Source organism: Sciurus vulgaris, assembly GCF_902686455.1.
Source record: "Sciurus vulgaris genome assembly, chromosome: 8".
Lineage (NCBI taxonomy): Eukaryota > Metazoa > Chordata > Mammalia > Rodentia > Sciuridae > Sciurus > Sciurus vulgaris.
The window spans coordinates 89,126,658-89,144,132 of record NC_136468.1 but is presented as its reverse complement, the minus strand read 5'-3'; the positions used below and the strand labels follow the sequence as shown (position 1 = coordinate 89,144,132).

General features: G+C 37.7%; 1 protein-coding gene across 4 annotated transcripts in view; it reads left to right on the top strand.

Annotated features, from left to right (window-relative positions):
* JAZF1 (JAZF zinc finger 1) overlaps positions 1-17,475 on the top strand; it is a 332,085-nt gene that overhangs the window by 110,225 nt on the left and 204,385 nt on the right. Inside the window, exon 2 of one of the 4 annotated variants that reach the window (XM_079152578.1) lies at positions 5,276-5,397. The exons of 2 other annotated variants lie outside the window; for them this stretch is intronic. The gene's annotated coding sequence lies outside the window, so the exon portion shown is untranslated. Of the gene's footprint in view, positions 1-4,097; positions 5,398-17,475 lie in introns of those variants that run through there. One more of the 4 variants, XM_079152577.1, reaches the window with a different exon arrangement.

Sequence of the window (17,475 nt, the reverse complement as noted above, 5' to 3'; positions counted from 1 at the left end):
GTCTTCACATAACTTTTCCACACTTCCTGTGGAAGATGTGGGGTAACTGTTAATATCCCAAAAGATTTCATATGGTTTTAAAACCAAGTTGCCAACAGCTTGTTTATCAGGGAGTGTGTGCTCTCCTCCTGCTCCCAATTCATCACATTTCCTAGGCTTTTGATCTGTCTACCTTGCCATTATGGATAGGTATCCAAAATTTTAATCTCTCTTTTCTCTGTATATCCTGCTCATGAGCTTTTCATGTGGCCTTCGTTAAAATTTTAATTTATTAGCAAGTCAAATCTTATTAGTCGCATTGTAACTATCAGACACGAGATCAGTGGGGTCTGTGGGGAAGTTTGCCTTTGTGCAATTTAGAAAAGATTCTAATTAGATGAGTGGTGTCATTAATATGATAAGGGGAATGCTTTAACCTCCCCCTAGACAACACTGATGGGGCAGGGAAGCAATTTCAGTGAGAATTATATTTATCCTAATTCAATGTTGTTCAAAGCCGGTCTTCCCTATCTCCATCTGCCTTGGGCCTAATACATGATAAAACTCTGCTTGTTTTGCTGGAGGGGATACATGCCAGCATTTTCTTCTTCGGCTGCCATCCAGGTGGTTTCACAGCTGAGGATAGATGGCAGCATGACAGAGACACCCCTGTTCAAGAGCAAGGCAGGGTCAAAGGAGTTAACTGGCAGGAACATCAGTCTTGAATAGGGATTGGCCCTGTGCAGGGATTCTGTTAGGTACTCACTGCTTCTTCGGTTCTGGATAAGACGAAGCCCCTTTGGATAGATTTTATAGGATTTTTGGGAGAGAGTTTCTTAAAAAGACCATTCCATGTTTTTGAAGTCATAAAATGAAGTACCAAACTGATTTTCCCTTTTAGAAGTCCTAAAACGACAATAAGAACAAGACCAACGGCAGTAGCCATCCTCTTTAGAGTGCTTTTTCCTATTATGAATTAACCCGAAATAAGCACAAGTGCTTCTATTCCAAACAGAGACCTTACAATATTTTGGTTGAGCATCATTATTGGTTTGATGGTTCCTATATTTTGTTGTCGATACTTTTTTTTTCTTTCTTTTTTTTTTTTTTTTTTTTTTTTTTTGGTACCGGGGGAGCCATATCCCCAGTCCTTTTTAAAATTTTTTATTTTGAAACATAGTCTCACTAAGTTGCTGAGGCTGGCTTTGAACTCAGGATCCTCCTCCCTCATCCTCCCGAGCCCCTGGGATAGGTGCTGGGATTACAGGCAGGTGCCATCCTGCCTGGCTGATGCTTTTCAAGTTTCAGCCCTGACCTGGGACTGTGTCAAAGCTTTTCTAGTGTTCTTTCACAAAGCATCCAGAAATATTTGAAATATCTCTGGTGAAATTATATGGATTAGAGATTTGTTTCTGTAATTGTTAGAATTCAGAGCATTGTAGGTGTTAAGGCTTAGATAATATGTTAAGCAAAGACTGAATCTGCCTGGGAGTGATTTTCTTAGCTTTTCTAAATTCTTGGTTCTAGGTGGAATAAAAATAATAACAGAGATAGAAGAACTAGTAAGTTCCTTGATTACGTTGGTAGTCCTCCTGTGAACTCTTAACTGTGTTCTTGGCAAGTTTTGTGATCCATCTGGTCCAGTATTTTTGTCACAAGTAAAAATCTGCTTGATGGAGCTCAACCTTTTTCCTGTTACTCCCACCCCCCACCCTCTTCTATCCAATCAAAAAGGAACATTGTTCGGGAAAGGAAGAGAAGGGAAAAATAGCCCCAGGCTATATAGCTAACACACAAATAAAACATGGAGTTTTATTTTCTCAGCTTTTTTCCATTTAAAAAGAAAGACAAATGTAAGACCTATATAACTTGCAATTTCCTAGAAAAGAAACAAAGGCATTAGATGTTTTGATGATTTTGCTTATCACACTAAGGCTTGTGATTTTTAAAAAATTTTTACTTTTAGTTGTAGACAGACACGATACCTTAATTTATTTTTATTTTTATGTGGTGCTGAGGATCAAACCCAGTGCCTCACACATACTAGGCAAGCGCTCTGCAACTGAGCCACAACCCCAGTCCCAGCAAGCTAACTAGATTTTAAGCAGAACTAAAACACTTGTTAATTTTTTAGAACAGTTGTAGAATATCTGAGTTATCCCATACTGGCTTTCCAGTGCATCTGGGAGTAGGATGGTGACATTTACGGTTTGCTCATTGACAGGGAAAGGTCTATGAAAACAGTGTGTTCGGTCCATTCCATCGCCTGTTTTGCCTTCCAGAATGTTCTTGGAGGCTTTTGCGCCTTATCTCACCCCTTTTTCTACCCTGAGGCTCTTGCTTTGCTTACATTTGTCAAGAACTCCAGGTCATGCCTCTTAGGCCCATGTCTGGCTCCCTTCTGGTCTCTTTCCTATTCAGAACTTACCACTCCCCAGTAGGATTCCCAAAGGATGCCATAGATTCCATATATGCACTTAGGGAGAAAGCCATCTGATGACTTAGCCATTTACTTCGTGGATGGTTGTCTGCCAGGCTCTCAGGCCATGGACGTAGAGGAGACCCAGGCATTTCTCCGAAGAAATGTACGAATTGCATGTATGAAGGAAACGTACATGCAATTTAGGATTTGCTCATTGAATTGAGTTTACTCTGTTGATCTATCAGACCCTTCCAATTTTCAGATTCTTAGATAAAATGTGTAATCCAGTGGATGGAATCTCTAATGGTGGAATTTGAGATACCCTATTAGGCTGCTCAAGAAATTTTAATAACAGAGAGATCCCTGGTTCCTCTAAAATTGTACCCCGTTTATTCCACCTGCCCATAAGACCGGTAATGGCCATTTTTAGAGGCAAAAGAAACTTTTAGAAGGTCCTCACTTTCCTAATCTGTGAAAGGAGTCTGGTGATCCCACATTCGTCGCATTTTGTTTGGCAGATAGGAGGCACAGGGAAGCTGTCGGCTTGAGTGTTGTCCGGGATTTGTTTTCTCACTCATTATGTTAGATTGAAAATTTATAGAATTTCTTACAGCCACATTTTAGAATGCACTGCTTATTTTTTCCAGGGAGAAACTAGTTCTTTGCCGATTGAATGATAAGTAGAACTGTGTCTCCTTTTCTTCTAGTTCATGGTCACTTTCCAAATGTTGCTTTCTGCTCACATGGTGGGATAGGAATCTGAAAAGCATTTACTTATGTTAAGATTTTTACATAGTTTCCTTCTTTTAAATTTTATGTTGATTTCCTGCTGGCTGGCTCATGTAGAAAATGCTGAGGTTTGAAATGTATTTCTATTTTTGTGGGAAATTAGCTTACTTAAAATTAAAAAATGGGAATAAAGAAGTATATGGCCCAATTTTTCTGATCATTGAGGGATGTTCCATATATTTGGTTTTCTTTCTTTCTCTTTCTTTTTTCCCCCCACATAAATTTTGCCTATTTCAGTCATTTTTATTTTTAAAAAATTATAATTTACAAGATGCCTACTTTTTTTTTTTAACTGACAGTTATCATCATTAGACTGGTCTGACCTTTTTGAATAATTTTTGGGTAGAAAGAATAGAGCATTTCTTGTAGTCTCTGGTTGAAAATCTGTGCTTAGATATGATATGCAACTCATTCTATTTAAAATTCCATTGTGATAACTTTCAAATGGTGGCATTTCTTAAGGCCCCCCTCATGTCAAAGAGACATATTTAAATTGGAAACTATTTACTCAGGGAATCTAAAATGTTACTGAAAATACAGCTGTAAAATGTCAAATTGTTTGCATGCTGGTGAACTGAATGTCCTAAAAAATTTTTGTAATCCCAGATATTTGCTTGTTTCCACTACCAAGGCATATGGGATAACACTTCAAATGAACCACACCACGTATTCACTTTTCCTTCTGTTTTTATATTCTAACTTGCTATGTTATCAGTAGCTTTGTTTTATATTTTAGTTTAATTCAGCTTCTACATTTAAGAACCCAAGGGCAAATAAGTGTGATATGAAACTTTTTTCTTTTTATTCTTGAAGCTATTTGATTCTTTTTTGCTTCTGGAATACATAGGCTATTCACTGAAGAGGTGTTTAATGTTGGTCAGTTTTGAGAACTTTTTGTTGGTTATCTTTTGTTACAAAGTTTCCCTTCTCTTTCCCTCTTTACTCTTCTGTGTTCTAGTCCTATTGCAGTTAGCAGAAGGCAGGGTTCCTCATTCATTAAGCCACAGTTGCCAGTTTAGGATCTATCTCATACTGGGCCCTCAAAGATCATTGAATAAATGGACAAATAATCCATATTTTGAAGTACACTTCCAGTTATCTAGGTGTAAATTCTTGTCCTGGAAGGAATTATAATATTCAAATTCCTAGAAAAATGAAATTGTTTAGAATAAGGCATGCTGAAATATTCCTTTTGGGGGGAGGTAAGCAGGGATTGAACTCAGGGGCACTTGACCCCTGAACCACATCCCCAGCCCTAGTTTGTATTTTATTTAGAGACAGGGCCTCACTGAGTTGCTTAGTGCCTCTGTTTTGCTGAGGCTGGCTTTCAACTTGTCATCCTCCTGCTTCAGTCTCCCGAGCTGCTGGCATTACAAGGATGTGCCACCACTCCTGGCAGCATGCCAAAATATTTTATTTGTTATTTTGAAATTTTGAACTAAGGACTAACTTTTCTTTGTGGAAGGAAGAAAGAAGAGTGTGCAAAAAGGATGAAATGATTAAATTGACATTAAATCCTTGCATAGACAAGGTACCTTGCTTAGAATTGGTTCATGTGAAATAATAAAATCAAGTTGGATAACACTCCGTGGCATCTAAGTTTTTCAAAACGTGTGAAGAGCCTGGTAGTTGTCCAACATTTCAGCTGAAATATACATGAGTAGACTTCATTTTTTAATCAGTGCAGTCAGTGATATATGAAGAAGAAAAAGTTCATGACGAGGAATTCATAAATAGTTTACCACTGTGTTAGTATTGGTCAAGCCAGAGGCTGATTTCACACAAGAATATAGAAAGAGGAAGTTTAATGTCAAGAACTGCAGGTTGACCATTGCTTCCCCAGAATGCTTGGAATCAAGCATTTCAAAATGTTTCAAAATTCAGATTTTTTTTTTTTAATGGGACCCAGGTCTAAACACAAAATTTATTTATGTCTCATATATACCTTATATGCATACATTGAAAGTACTTTTATATGCATCATTTTTAGTAATTTTTTTGCATGAAACAGTTTTATGGTGTGGAATCTTCTCATTGTGGGATCATGTCAGTACCTAAAACATTTTGGATTTTGGAACTTTTCAGATGAGGGATGCTTAATCTGTAAGATAGGAGAATTAACTAAAAAGATGTCAAAAGAACTGATTCTACAGGATATCCTGAAGAAGGCTGAAGAAGAATACCCAAGGAAGGGCAGTCTTGGAAAGGTACCACCCAAAGCTGGGGTTTAAATTGCTTTGGTGCGGGGTGGGCAGAACTTGCTGATGATGGCAGGAAAGTTCACTGGGTTATCTGGGTCACAGGTGGCCCACAGTTGTGGGAAACAGCCCTCTGGGTACAGGTCAGCTGTAGCTTGTGGGCAGTTGGAGTGTCACTGTGGGCACAGGCCTGTAGCTTGCACGAGGAGGCAACTCTGAGCCCTGGACCCAGCTGACTGAGTGCTCTGGATGCACAGCTGGAGCAGAGCCCACCAGTTGTTCTCATACACATGTTCCCCTGAGGGACCACGGAGCCTGAGCAAGAACACAGCAAGTGATGGAATCTTGCAGCGCCCTCTACTGACACTGCTTAGCATGTAGCTCATGGTAAAGAAAGGTCCAGTCCATTATCACAAAGCAGCACTAAAGGAGTGAATTTGGAGTTGAGCAATGAAAAACGGATAACTGGTAAAACCTCAAACCCCAATTTAGACAAATGTGCTCCTGTTTGTTGTTGTTAGGAAAAATTATAAACAAATCAACAGGAGTTCATTTCTCCTGCAGGGCTTACTCTTTGTAACTGAAGAATCCATTAATACTAGCAGTAGAAATTGAACACTCAATGAAAAATTGTGTTTATGATGTAATTTTTGATACTTTAGTTTTAAAATATGTGTATATCAAAATCAATGAATACCCAACTTATCTTACTTACACTTTCTTTCATTATATACACAGTACATGTCTTTTATTATATTTATAATATATTGGCTTTTTACTTCTCTCAATACAAACGCCCTGGGTCTAAAAATCCTTATGTGTTTTATTTGTGCATCTCTACCTCATGGGCAATATTCTGGTGCTAATGGTAATAATAACATTTTTTTTTGAGTGCTGACACATCGTAAGTGCCTTCTGTATATTAATTCATTTAATCCTCACAAAAACCCATGTGTGAGGTAAGTACTATTCTTATTCTCATTTATCAGGTAGAAATATTGACTTTAATATAACTTCCAAAGGCTATATCTATTATGCAGGAATTTGAACTCAGGCAGCTGGTTTCAAAGCTGTCATTCTGAACTACTATAAACCACACCACCTGGAGGACAAGTGGAATGGGTTCTTTTTCAGTACACTGTCATCTGATAAGATAGCAGGAAATGTTCAAATGCTGTGTACCAGAAAGATAAGCCAAGGGCAGAAGGCTAGCTTTCGCCCTGAACTTGCTTTTAGGTTTTTACAACCTCCAGAGGCACAGAAAGTGAGAACCTTAGGCCCACCCAAGTTGGACTGTATAATTAGCAAAGTCTCCTCCTACTATGCAATGGGTCCCTATAAGGTACATTCTCTTGGTAATGGCAAGCTAGGGGAAGAAAATCCAAGGCCCCTCCAAGGAAAACTTTGTCTTGAAACTTAGAGCTGTGTAGAGAAGCAAAAAATAAATCTCTTCAGAAAAATTGTAACCTCAGAGCAGCCCATGGATTTACAGCTAGAATTCACACTAGCTGAATAGCTGAATGGTCAGAAAACATTCCACCAAGAATCTTGGCACCTAGCAGGAGCAAATAGATTCTTTGTGGAGGAACCCACCTTAATCTGACCATAAAGAACCCTCACAGAAAATTTCTAAAATATATTAACTCCCATTTGAAAATTCCAGAACATAAGAAAACAAGCCATCATGAGAGCGTGGACAGAATCAACCTGCAAAGGTATCAAATACTGAATTTGTCATATATAGCCCCAAAATAAGAATATTTAATGTGCTTAAAAATGCAGGCAATTGAAATCATATCTAAGCAGCAAAACCATTAAAATGACAAATTTTGAAAAAGAACCAACTGTAGCTTATAGAGAGTATAAAAATTGAAACTAAAAGAGTCATAGGTAGTTACTGATGGATTAGACAGAATTGAAGAAAGAATTAATCAACTGGAAGGTAAAATTGAATAAGCTCTTCAAAATTGAATGCCCCAGGGGAAAAAATATAAAAGAGGACTAAAGAGAATAGGGAAATTTCCAGAAATGCTGAAAGATACCAGTCCACAGATTCAAGACAGACAGGACATCCCAAACAAGATTCAGTTTTTAAAAGAGAGCCCCACCTACTCATGACATGGTAAAACTACTGAGAGAAAAGACAGGTGGCTGTCCAAGAGCTGTTCCACTGGTGACAGTGATGATAGAAGCAGAAAACGGTGAAACAATGTCAGACTGAAAGAAATCCACAGTCGATCTGTAACCCTGCGCCCAGCAAAACTTGTCTTTCAAAATTGAGGATGAAATAAAGTCACTAGCAGACCAAAGAAAAAGGACCAACAGATCCCCATAGTAGGGGATTCTAAAATACTTTGGGAATAAGAAAATGGATCTCAAATAAAAAATATTAAAGAAGCAAATAATAATAATAATAAAAATAGTAAATATGTGGGTTAATCTGAATCACCATTTGTGAGCTTAAAAACACCAAATATGTGTCAATGATAGCATATCGGAAAGTGATTAGATAAAATATGTTACTTGGGAGAAAGGTAAAGAAATTGACAAAATTTAGGCTTTAATACATTATGTATATGTACAGTATACTTAAAATAACCACTAAATGATATTAAATGTAAATAGAAAAACTGCCATTTAAGAGACAAAGACTATTGGACTAGATTTTAAAAAATTCTAGTAATGTGGCACTTACAAGAATCATCTTTTCAACAACAACAGCAACAAAAAAGTTGAAGTTAAAGCACATAAAATTATGTCAGACACCCACCAAAGACAGCTGGTACATTAATAATGGAATTAGTGATGAAGAAGGTCCTAACAGGTTCCCTTTACCAAAAAAACATAAAATGATTCTAAATTTTTAATACTTTACTACATTAATATGATGACCTCAAAATACATGCCCTAGAAATTGTTGAAATCACAAGGAAGAATAAAACAGTTTGTTATCGTGGGGGAGGTTTTATAAATCTGCATCCAGCTCTTCTTCCCCAGGGCTGGCCACCCCCAGGTTCTTCACTATGGACCTGCAGAGGTATAACTTTCCAAAGACCTCTGTGCAAGGCCCTGGTGAGTCCACTGTCATGCTATATGAGCCTGGCATCTGAGTCCCCTGCTAATCCCCCCTGTGCAGGGGCTTTAGGAGCAACTGACTTAACTAGTGCCTCTTCAGGACATCAGCCCGACCCCCCGCCCCACTGATCCCCAACAGGAAGGCCTGTACCCTTTTCCTCCTTCCATTATACCTACAGTATAGGTATAATGTATAATTTCCTTCCTTCATGGATAGTGTCTGACCTTAGTTGAAAAACAACCACATAATGAACCCATGGATAATGAAAGGAAATAGTGAAGTAAGAGCTAAAATTACGTGGGGGGGGGGGGGGGGGATTAAAAATTTTAAACTAGACAGGATCAAAACCCAAAAGTTTGTTCTCTGAAAAGATCAATGGAGCTGACAGATCCAATACCAAGACTGATTAAGGAAAGCCAAAAGAGAAACCCACAAATAATATTAGCAAGAACAACAAAAACCCCTGCTTGTTTGCAGTTAGGGAAGAGACTTAAATCTAATCAGAGAATATTTTGAACAAGTTTTAGACTAATCCATTTAAAATAGTTAGATAAAAATAGACAGATCTCTAACCTATCAAAACTGTCTTCAGAAGCTATAGAATTCACTGTCTCCCTGAAGTTGCCAAAGCTGGCCTTGAATTTGCCATCCTCCTGCCTTAGCCTTCCGAGTCACTGGGATTACAGGCATGTACCACTGCACCAGCCAGCCACGTTTTATTGTGTGGATGCTTGAAGATTAAATGGAAGCACACGTAAAATCCTTAGATTATGCTTGGCATGGTGGTAATACTCGGTGATTTTCAACTTTTGTCATTGTTATCAGTTCTTGGGCTTGTTGTCAAGTTGTCTCTTTAGCCTGTACTGAGGTCTAAAGATAGAGTTAAAAAAACAGGAGGAGAGAATCTCAGAAAACTTCATAGAGGTGGACACATAGATTAGGGCCATGAGAACATTTTCCTTTGATGTACTTTTACAATAATCAGGCTAAATCTTCCTTATACTGCCAACTCATTTATGTAGCAAATTGTTTATTAAAACATGGGTCAAAGGTACAGTGGTGAACCCCTGTTGGTGTGCAGTAACTGCTGGACCTTAAGGTCACTCAGTGATGAGAGTCACACAGCATGATGACGTTCTGGGAACTTGCTTTAATCTCACTCTGTGAGTGAGAAATTGAGAAAAACAGCCAAATGAGTGTCATTTTTCAAGCATTCCAGAACAAATTTAGTGAATTAACATTTGAGCATGCTCTAGAATAACAGTGCAAAATCTTATCTCATAACGGCCCAAACATTTTGATATCTATGTATTCATAAAGAATAGGAGAGCCAGTTCCCAGCTTGGGGATGAGCGGGGTTCACTGTGTACTAGATTTTGAGTCATGGATTTGGGATGGGGTTTCAGAAGCAAGAGACAAGAGTATGCACTAGGAATTGTTGGGATAAGAAAGACAGTTTGAAAGAAAGATTGCCAAAGAGTAACCCGAGCCTCACGCAAGGATGAAGCTGAGGAGCTCTCCCAACTTCGTGAGCTGTTTGCTTTTAGTCTAATCCACTCGTTTAGCGTTTGTGATAGGGTGGACATGATTCTTAGGGAAGAAAATGTTTGGAATGACTTCTGTGAAATTTCATGCTCACAGTTAGATAACACACTTAGTCTTCTCTTTTTTGTTCTTTCTGTTTTTTCCAAAATAGTTCAAGAAATGAAGCTGCCTTCAATCTAGCCCTTTGAGTCCTGCAGCTAATTTTTGTATGTTAAAGACTTGACTCCCAGGAGCCCCATCCAACACGAATCTGTTCACTAGTGTTATGTGTGTGCAGCGTGAACTGCTTCCTTATACTAATTAACTCACCTCCTTTTATTAATTAGTGCTCATTTATGCTGTAGTTTATTGCACACTCCAGGTTATCTTTTTAAAGAGATACTCTCTAAATCATACTAAATTGTACTCTCCCACCCCTTTATTACCTACCCTTCAGTGACTCATTAGGAATTGATGGAACCCTGCTTTGTGAAACTCTGACTGGGTGCTTCAGAGCATACCGCAATGGTTTTGAAACCAGGAGAGGACAGGTCTGTATATAACCACAATATCAGACAAAATAAGTCTCACGGTAGTGGTGCCTCTTCTGAGAATTCAAAGGAAGAGGAGGTTGAATACTGACTATCCTGAACTTTGAGGCCTTAAATGAGTTACTTAACATCTCTGAGCTGCATTTTCCCCATCTGGAGTGTTGGGTTTTTTATATATGTTACAATGGTATTTTCAGGAAGAGAGATAATTTTTGAAAAGCACATTGTATAGAAAGCAAGCTTTCATTCACAAAAGTTGACTTTGGATCAGCAAATAATCCAACTGGCATCTACTATGTGCCAGTTACTGTGCCAAGCCCATGGGACACATCAGTGAATAAAACAGAGAGCCTTGCTTTTGTGGAGTTTACATTCTGTGCAATAAATAGTATCAAAGCATTATTAATGAACAAATTCATGATAAACAAATATTTATTTGTTGCTTCTCCTATTATATTAATTCAGTCATAGGAATCTGAAAGGGATGGATAATCTTTTCTTTTCTTTTTTTTTTTTTTTTGTCTTTTTTGAAACTGGAGGTCAAACCCAGAGCTTTGCGAATGCAAGGCAGACTATTTGCCACTAAACTACACCCCAGTCTGATGGATAAGAATTTTTTTTTTTTTTTAAAGTCTAAGATGGAAACGTGAGGATAGATAAAAGTGGAGGTGGGGGATCTTCATAGGATGGGCTTAGCAATGGCCATTGATGTGCATGTGGGGACAGTGGGCACTGCTGACCCTGGAGGGGTCTGAGTGCCAAGCGGGGAAGTTGACACAGTAGCAAACCGTGAGAGCCATCAGGGATTTTTAACTAAGAATGAGCTGGACTTAAGATCTCTCAGTATCTTAGCAGTACAAAAAAGGCACGGAAAGGAGACTGGAAGTTAGAGAGGTCAGGTCTTCACAAAAGATAACTGAAGAAAAACCTCAAAGGACAAAAAAAGTTAGAGCTATCTTCTGTTGCTTACTAAGTTCATGTTGGAAAGTTTTAAAAATTAATTTTTCCAAGTTATTGACATAAAAGACACAAGTGTACTCAATTTTTTAAATTTAATATTTCAGACATCCCTTTGGATAAACACCATATCATGCACCCATACTGGGGACTTTTTCTCTCAAATTGCAGTGAGCACGTCACTCCCAGTAGATTGTTTAGGGAAGGACCATGCTCGGTACAGGGGTAAATCCTACCAGCGCCAGCCGGCTTCCGGCTCTCAGTCCGGCCCATCTCCCTCCCCTGCCTTCCCAAGCAGCCAGTTGCTACATTAACCAGACGGCAGGAAGAAAGGCAGACTGTGTCTAGAGTCTGCACCTCTTCCTGCGTGCACTTTTTAAGTGGGACACACGAAGCACATTTACCCTAATGGCCTCAAGCATGAGAGAATCACATTTTATACCAAGCCCTGGGTTTCCTAAAGGGAAATGGTAGAAATATTTACAAGTAGCTTTAGTGTAGCCAGAACATACCCAAACAAACCGCAAATAGAGATTCCGTTAACGAGTGCAGGAGGGGAGGCTTCACTGGGTCTCAGGTGCCACCAGAGTCAGTGCAGTTGCAGTTTTCCCTCTCCGGAGTAATTGGACTTTTCTCTTCATCCATGGTAAGGGGCGCATTTGTGTTCCATTGCTGATAACTGCATTGCTGTCGGCTACTTAATACCTGCATATCAGGTGTTATAAAAGACACCTGGGACTGGTCGAATTTCATTCTTTCGGTTGTATCTCCTCAACTTCTGAAACTTCCACGGGAGTCACTTTTGTGCCAGAGCAAATACAAAACACATTCTAGATTAATGGCATTGATCTGAGCATGACAGACAACCCAGAGTATGTTCTAAGATATTTAAGTGTACGTGGGGATATGTACCCTGGAAAATAGAATTTGAGACTTTTTGTTCTCCTTGATTAATATTGTTGTTGTGGCACATTTACTTTCCAAAATGAAGGTGGGAAGTATATATATGGCGGGCACGTGCAACATCAGAGAGAAATAGGCAATAGAACGACACTGATCCCTACCCTAATTGAAGAAACTGAATTTTAATCCTAGAAAGAGCCTAAAGGCTAGTGGGTTTTTTTGTTTTTTTTTCCTTTTTCCTTTTTTTGCTTTATTCAATAGATTATTCAAAGATTTGTTAAAAAGATGATTGTGGAGCTGCTCTGGTGGAGGGTGGAGTGGGAAAGCCGGGGGTGGACGGTCCCAGAGGCCCTCCAGCATCTTCCCAGTGTGCGTGGCTTCGGCTCCAGCGGTGCTTTCTACTCCACCCCCCCACCTCCCCCACCCCCGGCCTAAGAGCCAAGTGGTGATGTTCTGAAAGTTTAAGAAAGCTGTTTCATTTCAAACTCTTATCGGTTTAAATCTGTATTTGAGATCACAACGTATTCTGGGGTTGGGGGATGCTTTTTGCCTTATTAAGGAGATAGTTTGATGTAGTTTTCTTTTGCTATCTAGCAGAATAGATCAAATTTCATCAATTAGGACTGGGTTTGTTTCTCAGTGGGAGAGCACTTGCCTGGCATGTGTGAGGCACTGGGTTCGATCCTCAGCACCACATATAAATAAATAAATTAAGGTCCAAAAAAATTAAAATTCCATCAAGTATTTCCTAAATGCTCTCCTGAAAAATATTTTTCCTCCTGTGTAATTGTCATAGTTTTACCCAAACCAGTTCACTTAATTGAGAAACCTAGGGTTGAAAGTGTAATGAATGTCAGATGCAGTGAATTGGTTCTCTCAGCAAGTGTTCTGACATCAGACAGATAATTTGAGCAATTGGAAGAACTTGTATTCCATGATATTTTGTCTACATCTGAAAATAACTCAAAAGCACTAGCCTAGCTGTATGATGCCTGGGTTCCAACCCCAGCACTGCAAGTAAAAGTAATCATTAAAAATAACTCAAAATGGATTTAGGACAATACCAGAAAACTAGAAGAAAACAGGGGAAAGCTTTAGAACATTGGATTTGCTAATGACTTTCTTGGATATGACACCAAAAGCACAGGCAACCAAAGAGAAAATAAATAGGTCTACATCAAACTTAAAAACTTCTGTGTAGCATGTGAAACAATCAGCAAAGTAAGAAAGCAACATATGCAATGAGAAAATATTCACAAGTTGACATTCTGATAAAGAGCTAATATCCACAATATGTATGAGCTTATACAATTCAACAAGAAAAAATAATACTAATAACAATGAAAAAATGAGCCAAGAATTTAAATAGACAACTCTCTAAAGAAGATAAATGACCACCAAGCATGTAAAAAAAAGCTAATCATAAAATTATGCAAATCAAAACCACTCTATCACCTCACACCCATGAGATGGCCACTATCAAAAGAACAGAAATTAGCAAGTGTTGGCAAAGATGCAGAGAAATTGGAACCCTGTGTATACTGTGGGTGGCAGTGTAGAATGATGAAGACTTTATTGAAAACAGATTCCTCGAAAATCTAAAATTAGAATTATAGTACTATGATGCAGCAATTACACTTCTGGGTATTTATCCAAAAGCAGGATCTCTGAGAAATATTTACACCCACATTCCTTGCAGCTTTATCCACAGTGGCCAAGAGGTGGAAGCAACCCAAACAACCATCAACAGATACATAAAGAAAATGTGGCATATAGTTTGGAATATAATGTGGCCTTTAGAAAGAAGGGAATCCTATCATGTGCTACAACACCGTTGAACCTCGAGGACATTATACTAAGTGGAATCAGCCAGTCACAAGTGGACACGCACTATAGGGTGCCACTTATATGAAGTGTCCAGAATAGTCCAAATGATAGAAACTGGTAGAAAGGTAGTTGCCAAGGACTAGGGGAAGGAAGGATTAGTATTTATTTGGTCCAGAGTTTCAATTTTATAGGTTGGAAAATTCTAGAGATCTGTTATGCAACAATATGAACATATGTAACACTGCTTGACTGTATGCTTAAAAATGGCTAAGATACTAAATATAACATGCGCTCTATTTTTTTTTTTTTTTTTACAACCACAGTTTTTAAAAAGCCAGTCTCCATACTCATCACTGTTTGGGTAAAAGCAATTCCTTGTCTTTGCGTGTCCTACATGCTAAAAGTAGGATTCTTAGCATAATTTTTACAGGTTTGATTTTAACATCCTGGATGATCACCATATGCAGAATTTGAAGTCACACAAGAATACATTTTGCTCTGCTGGTGAAAGTGGAGAGATCGAAGGGTTTTGTTTTAATGTGTTGAGTACTTCCACAGTTTCTTGTGCTGATGGCTTCATCTCTTACCAGGTGGCTGGAGAGACCACTTGTAGGTGAGGGCTTGCAGCACAGTCGGAATGTGTATGCAATACTCAGGTCTCCTCTGCACCAATCTGAATTGACAGGGTCAGTAGGGATTGCTTTCTTCCAAAAGTTTTTATAGTAGTTTTTATGCCTACAGATCAATTATCAAATTGATTTCAGAAATTCAAATAAAAGACAAGTGAAGTAGAAACAAAAAGCCATGTAGTTTCCTTGGTGCTGTTCAGCCTAGGAGCCTAGGAGGCGAGCACCCAATGTTTAATACGAGCAGTTTACAACCACTCATGGTTAAATGGTTTATAGGATTCTTTGTAACAAAAGGTGGTCTAATTACCAAGAGGAGGGACTAATGTAGCCAGATTATTTACAATGTGTGACTTACTTAAATTATGATCCTGTTAACTATACAAAAATGACAGAAAGCAGAAACATCAGAGCAAATTAAACATTTTGGCTTTTCATTAATGATCTTGAATATAGGAGGTGTGCACAAGGTTAATTTTTTTCCCCTTTAAACATCACATGAGGCCTGCCCTCAGAGTGAACCTACAGTTTCAAAGATTCAATGTATTGGCTTCCAAAGGGGTTAAGGGGGGGAAGACAGTATTTTTTTCTTTTCCACTAGGCCACACTAGAGTGTTTAGTTTCTGTCCGTAAATCACATGGTAGGGTTTCTAATGCCCGTCTAAATCAATTTTAGGTGTGATTTCTTTCCTTGTGATTTTTGTTTTACTCTGTGTTACTAGTTGATTTTAATTGTTCTTATTTGCAGGCCTTAAATATTGATGGACTGTGTCATTTACAATACTCTGGTGGCACTGACCTTTGCAGGGAGTTTGTATGTGAACCCCAGGACATTTTTTCAGGTGGGAGGTGTATGGTGTAGGTTTGGGGGGGAAAGTGAAACAGATGAAGAACATACAAAATAAGCTGGGAAAAAATAGGTTCCAGAAGCCATTTTTCAGGAGAAAATGCAGCATTTCACTAGCCTAGAGACATTATTTATAATATCATAGTCACTTAAAATGTACCAATAGTTATTTTAAAATCACCACTTTACAATGCCTCTCAAAGAAATTGCCAAGAGGGCTGGGGAGATAGCTCAGTCGGTAGAGTGCTTGCAAGGCAAGCACAAGGCCCTGGGTTTGATCCCCAGCACTGCAAAAAAGAAAAAAAAAGAGAAGGAATTGACAAGAGAATCAATAGCAAGCCAAAGCATACAGAAATACCCATAGCTTAGTAAACAAGCACAACTTAATGAAAGCATATGAAATTCCTTTTTATCCACATATTCTTTTCAAGTACTCATTTGACACTTAGCAATAATTATTGATGGAATAGGTCCTAAAGAAAATCTCTGTATGCTTCAAAAGTACTATACCACACTAAGTCCACATTCTTCAAACAAAGGACAATAATACTAGATGTTGGCAACTGGCACAGCCTTCCCTAAATCTAATAACTTGGGAATTTAAAAGTATTCTTCTTTACAACTCATTGCTATTGCAACAATATCCACACAAAATCTTATAAGTGAGTTTGAGTCAACGAGTCATGTAAGACTTAAAATCAGCATACTATAGTGATGTAGCCATATCAGTGTTTATAGCAACTCAGTTCACAATAGCTAAATTGTGGAACCAACTTAGATGTCCTTCAATAGATGATCAGTCAAGAAACTGAGGTATATATACACAATGGAATATTACTCAGCCTTAAAAAATAATAAAATTCTGGTATTTGTGGGTAGGTGGATGGAACTGGAAAATATCATGCTAAGTGAGAGAAGCCAATCCCAAAAAACCAAAGGCCAAATATTTTCTCTGATAAGTGGATGCTCATACATAATGGGGTGGGGGGCGGGTTTGGGGTAAGGAAAGATGGGAGGAACTTTGGTTTGGGCAAGGGGAATGAGAGGAGGGGAGAGGGCAGGGGGTAGGAAAAATAGTAGAATGAAATGGACTTCATTACCCTATGTACATGTATGATTGCATGAACGAATTCCCTGTACAACCAGGGAAATTAAAGTTGTACCCCATTTGTGTACAATGAATTGAAATGTATTCTGCTTTCATGTATAACTAAATAGAACAAATTAAAATATAAAATGAAAATATAAAATTAAAAATTAAAAGAATTCACCCATTTAAAGTATATAATCTGGTGGTTTTTAATATACTCAGAGTTGTGCAGTCATCGATGCTAATGTATATTATATTAGATACATATAATATTAATATATATCATATCAACATATTATGATATTATATAACAATATGTTAATCATATAATTATTTATATATTATAATCATATAATATATATAATGTTGTATACTAAATTATATATCATAATGTATGAGGTATTAATTATAAAATACATATAATATATAAATATATATTGTATAATATATGATATATAATTTATGATGTATAATATATGACATGCTATAATATATATCATGTTATATAATATTTTGATATAGCAACATTCCTATATGATGGTATTAATACTAATGATCATAATATATTAATATACTATATTAATATATGCTATTATTATCAATATTAATAACAATTGATATAACATGTTTATAATATATATGATAAAGCATATATTATAATACATAAAATATATAATACATCTTAT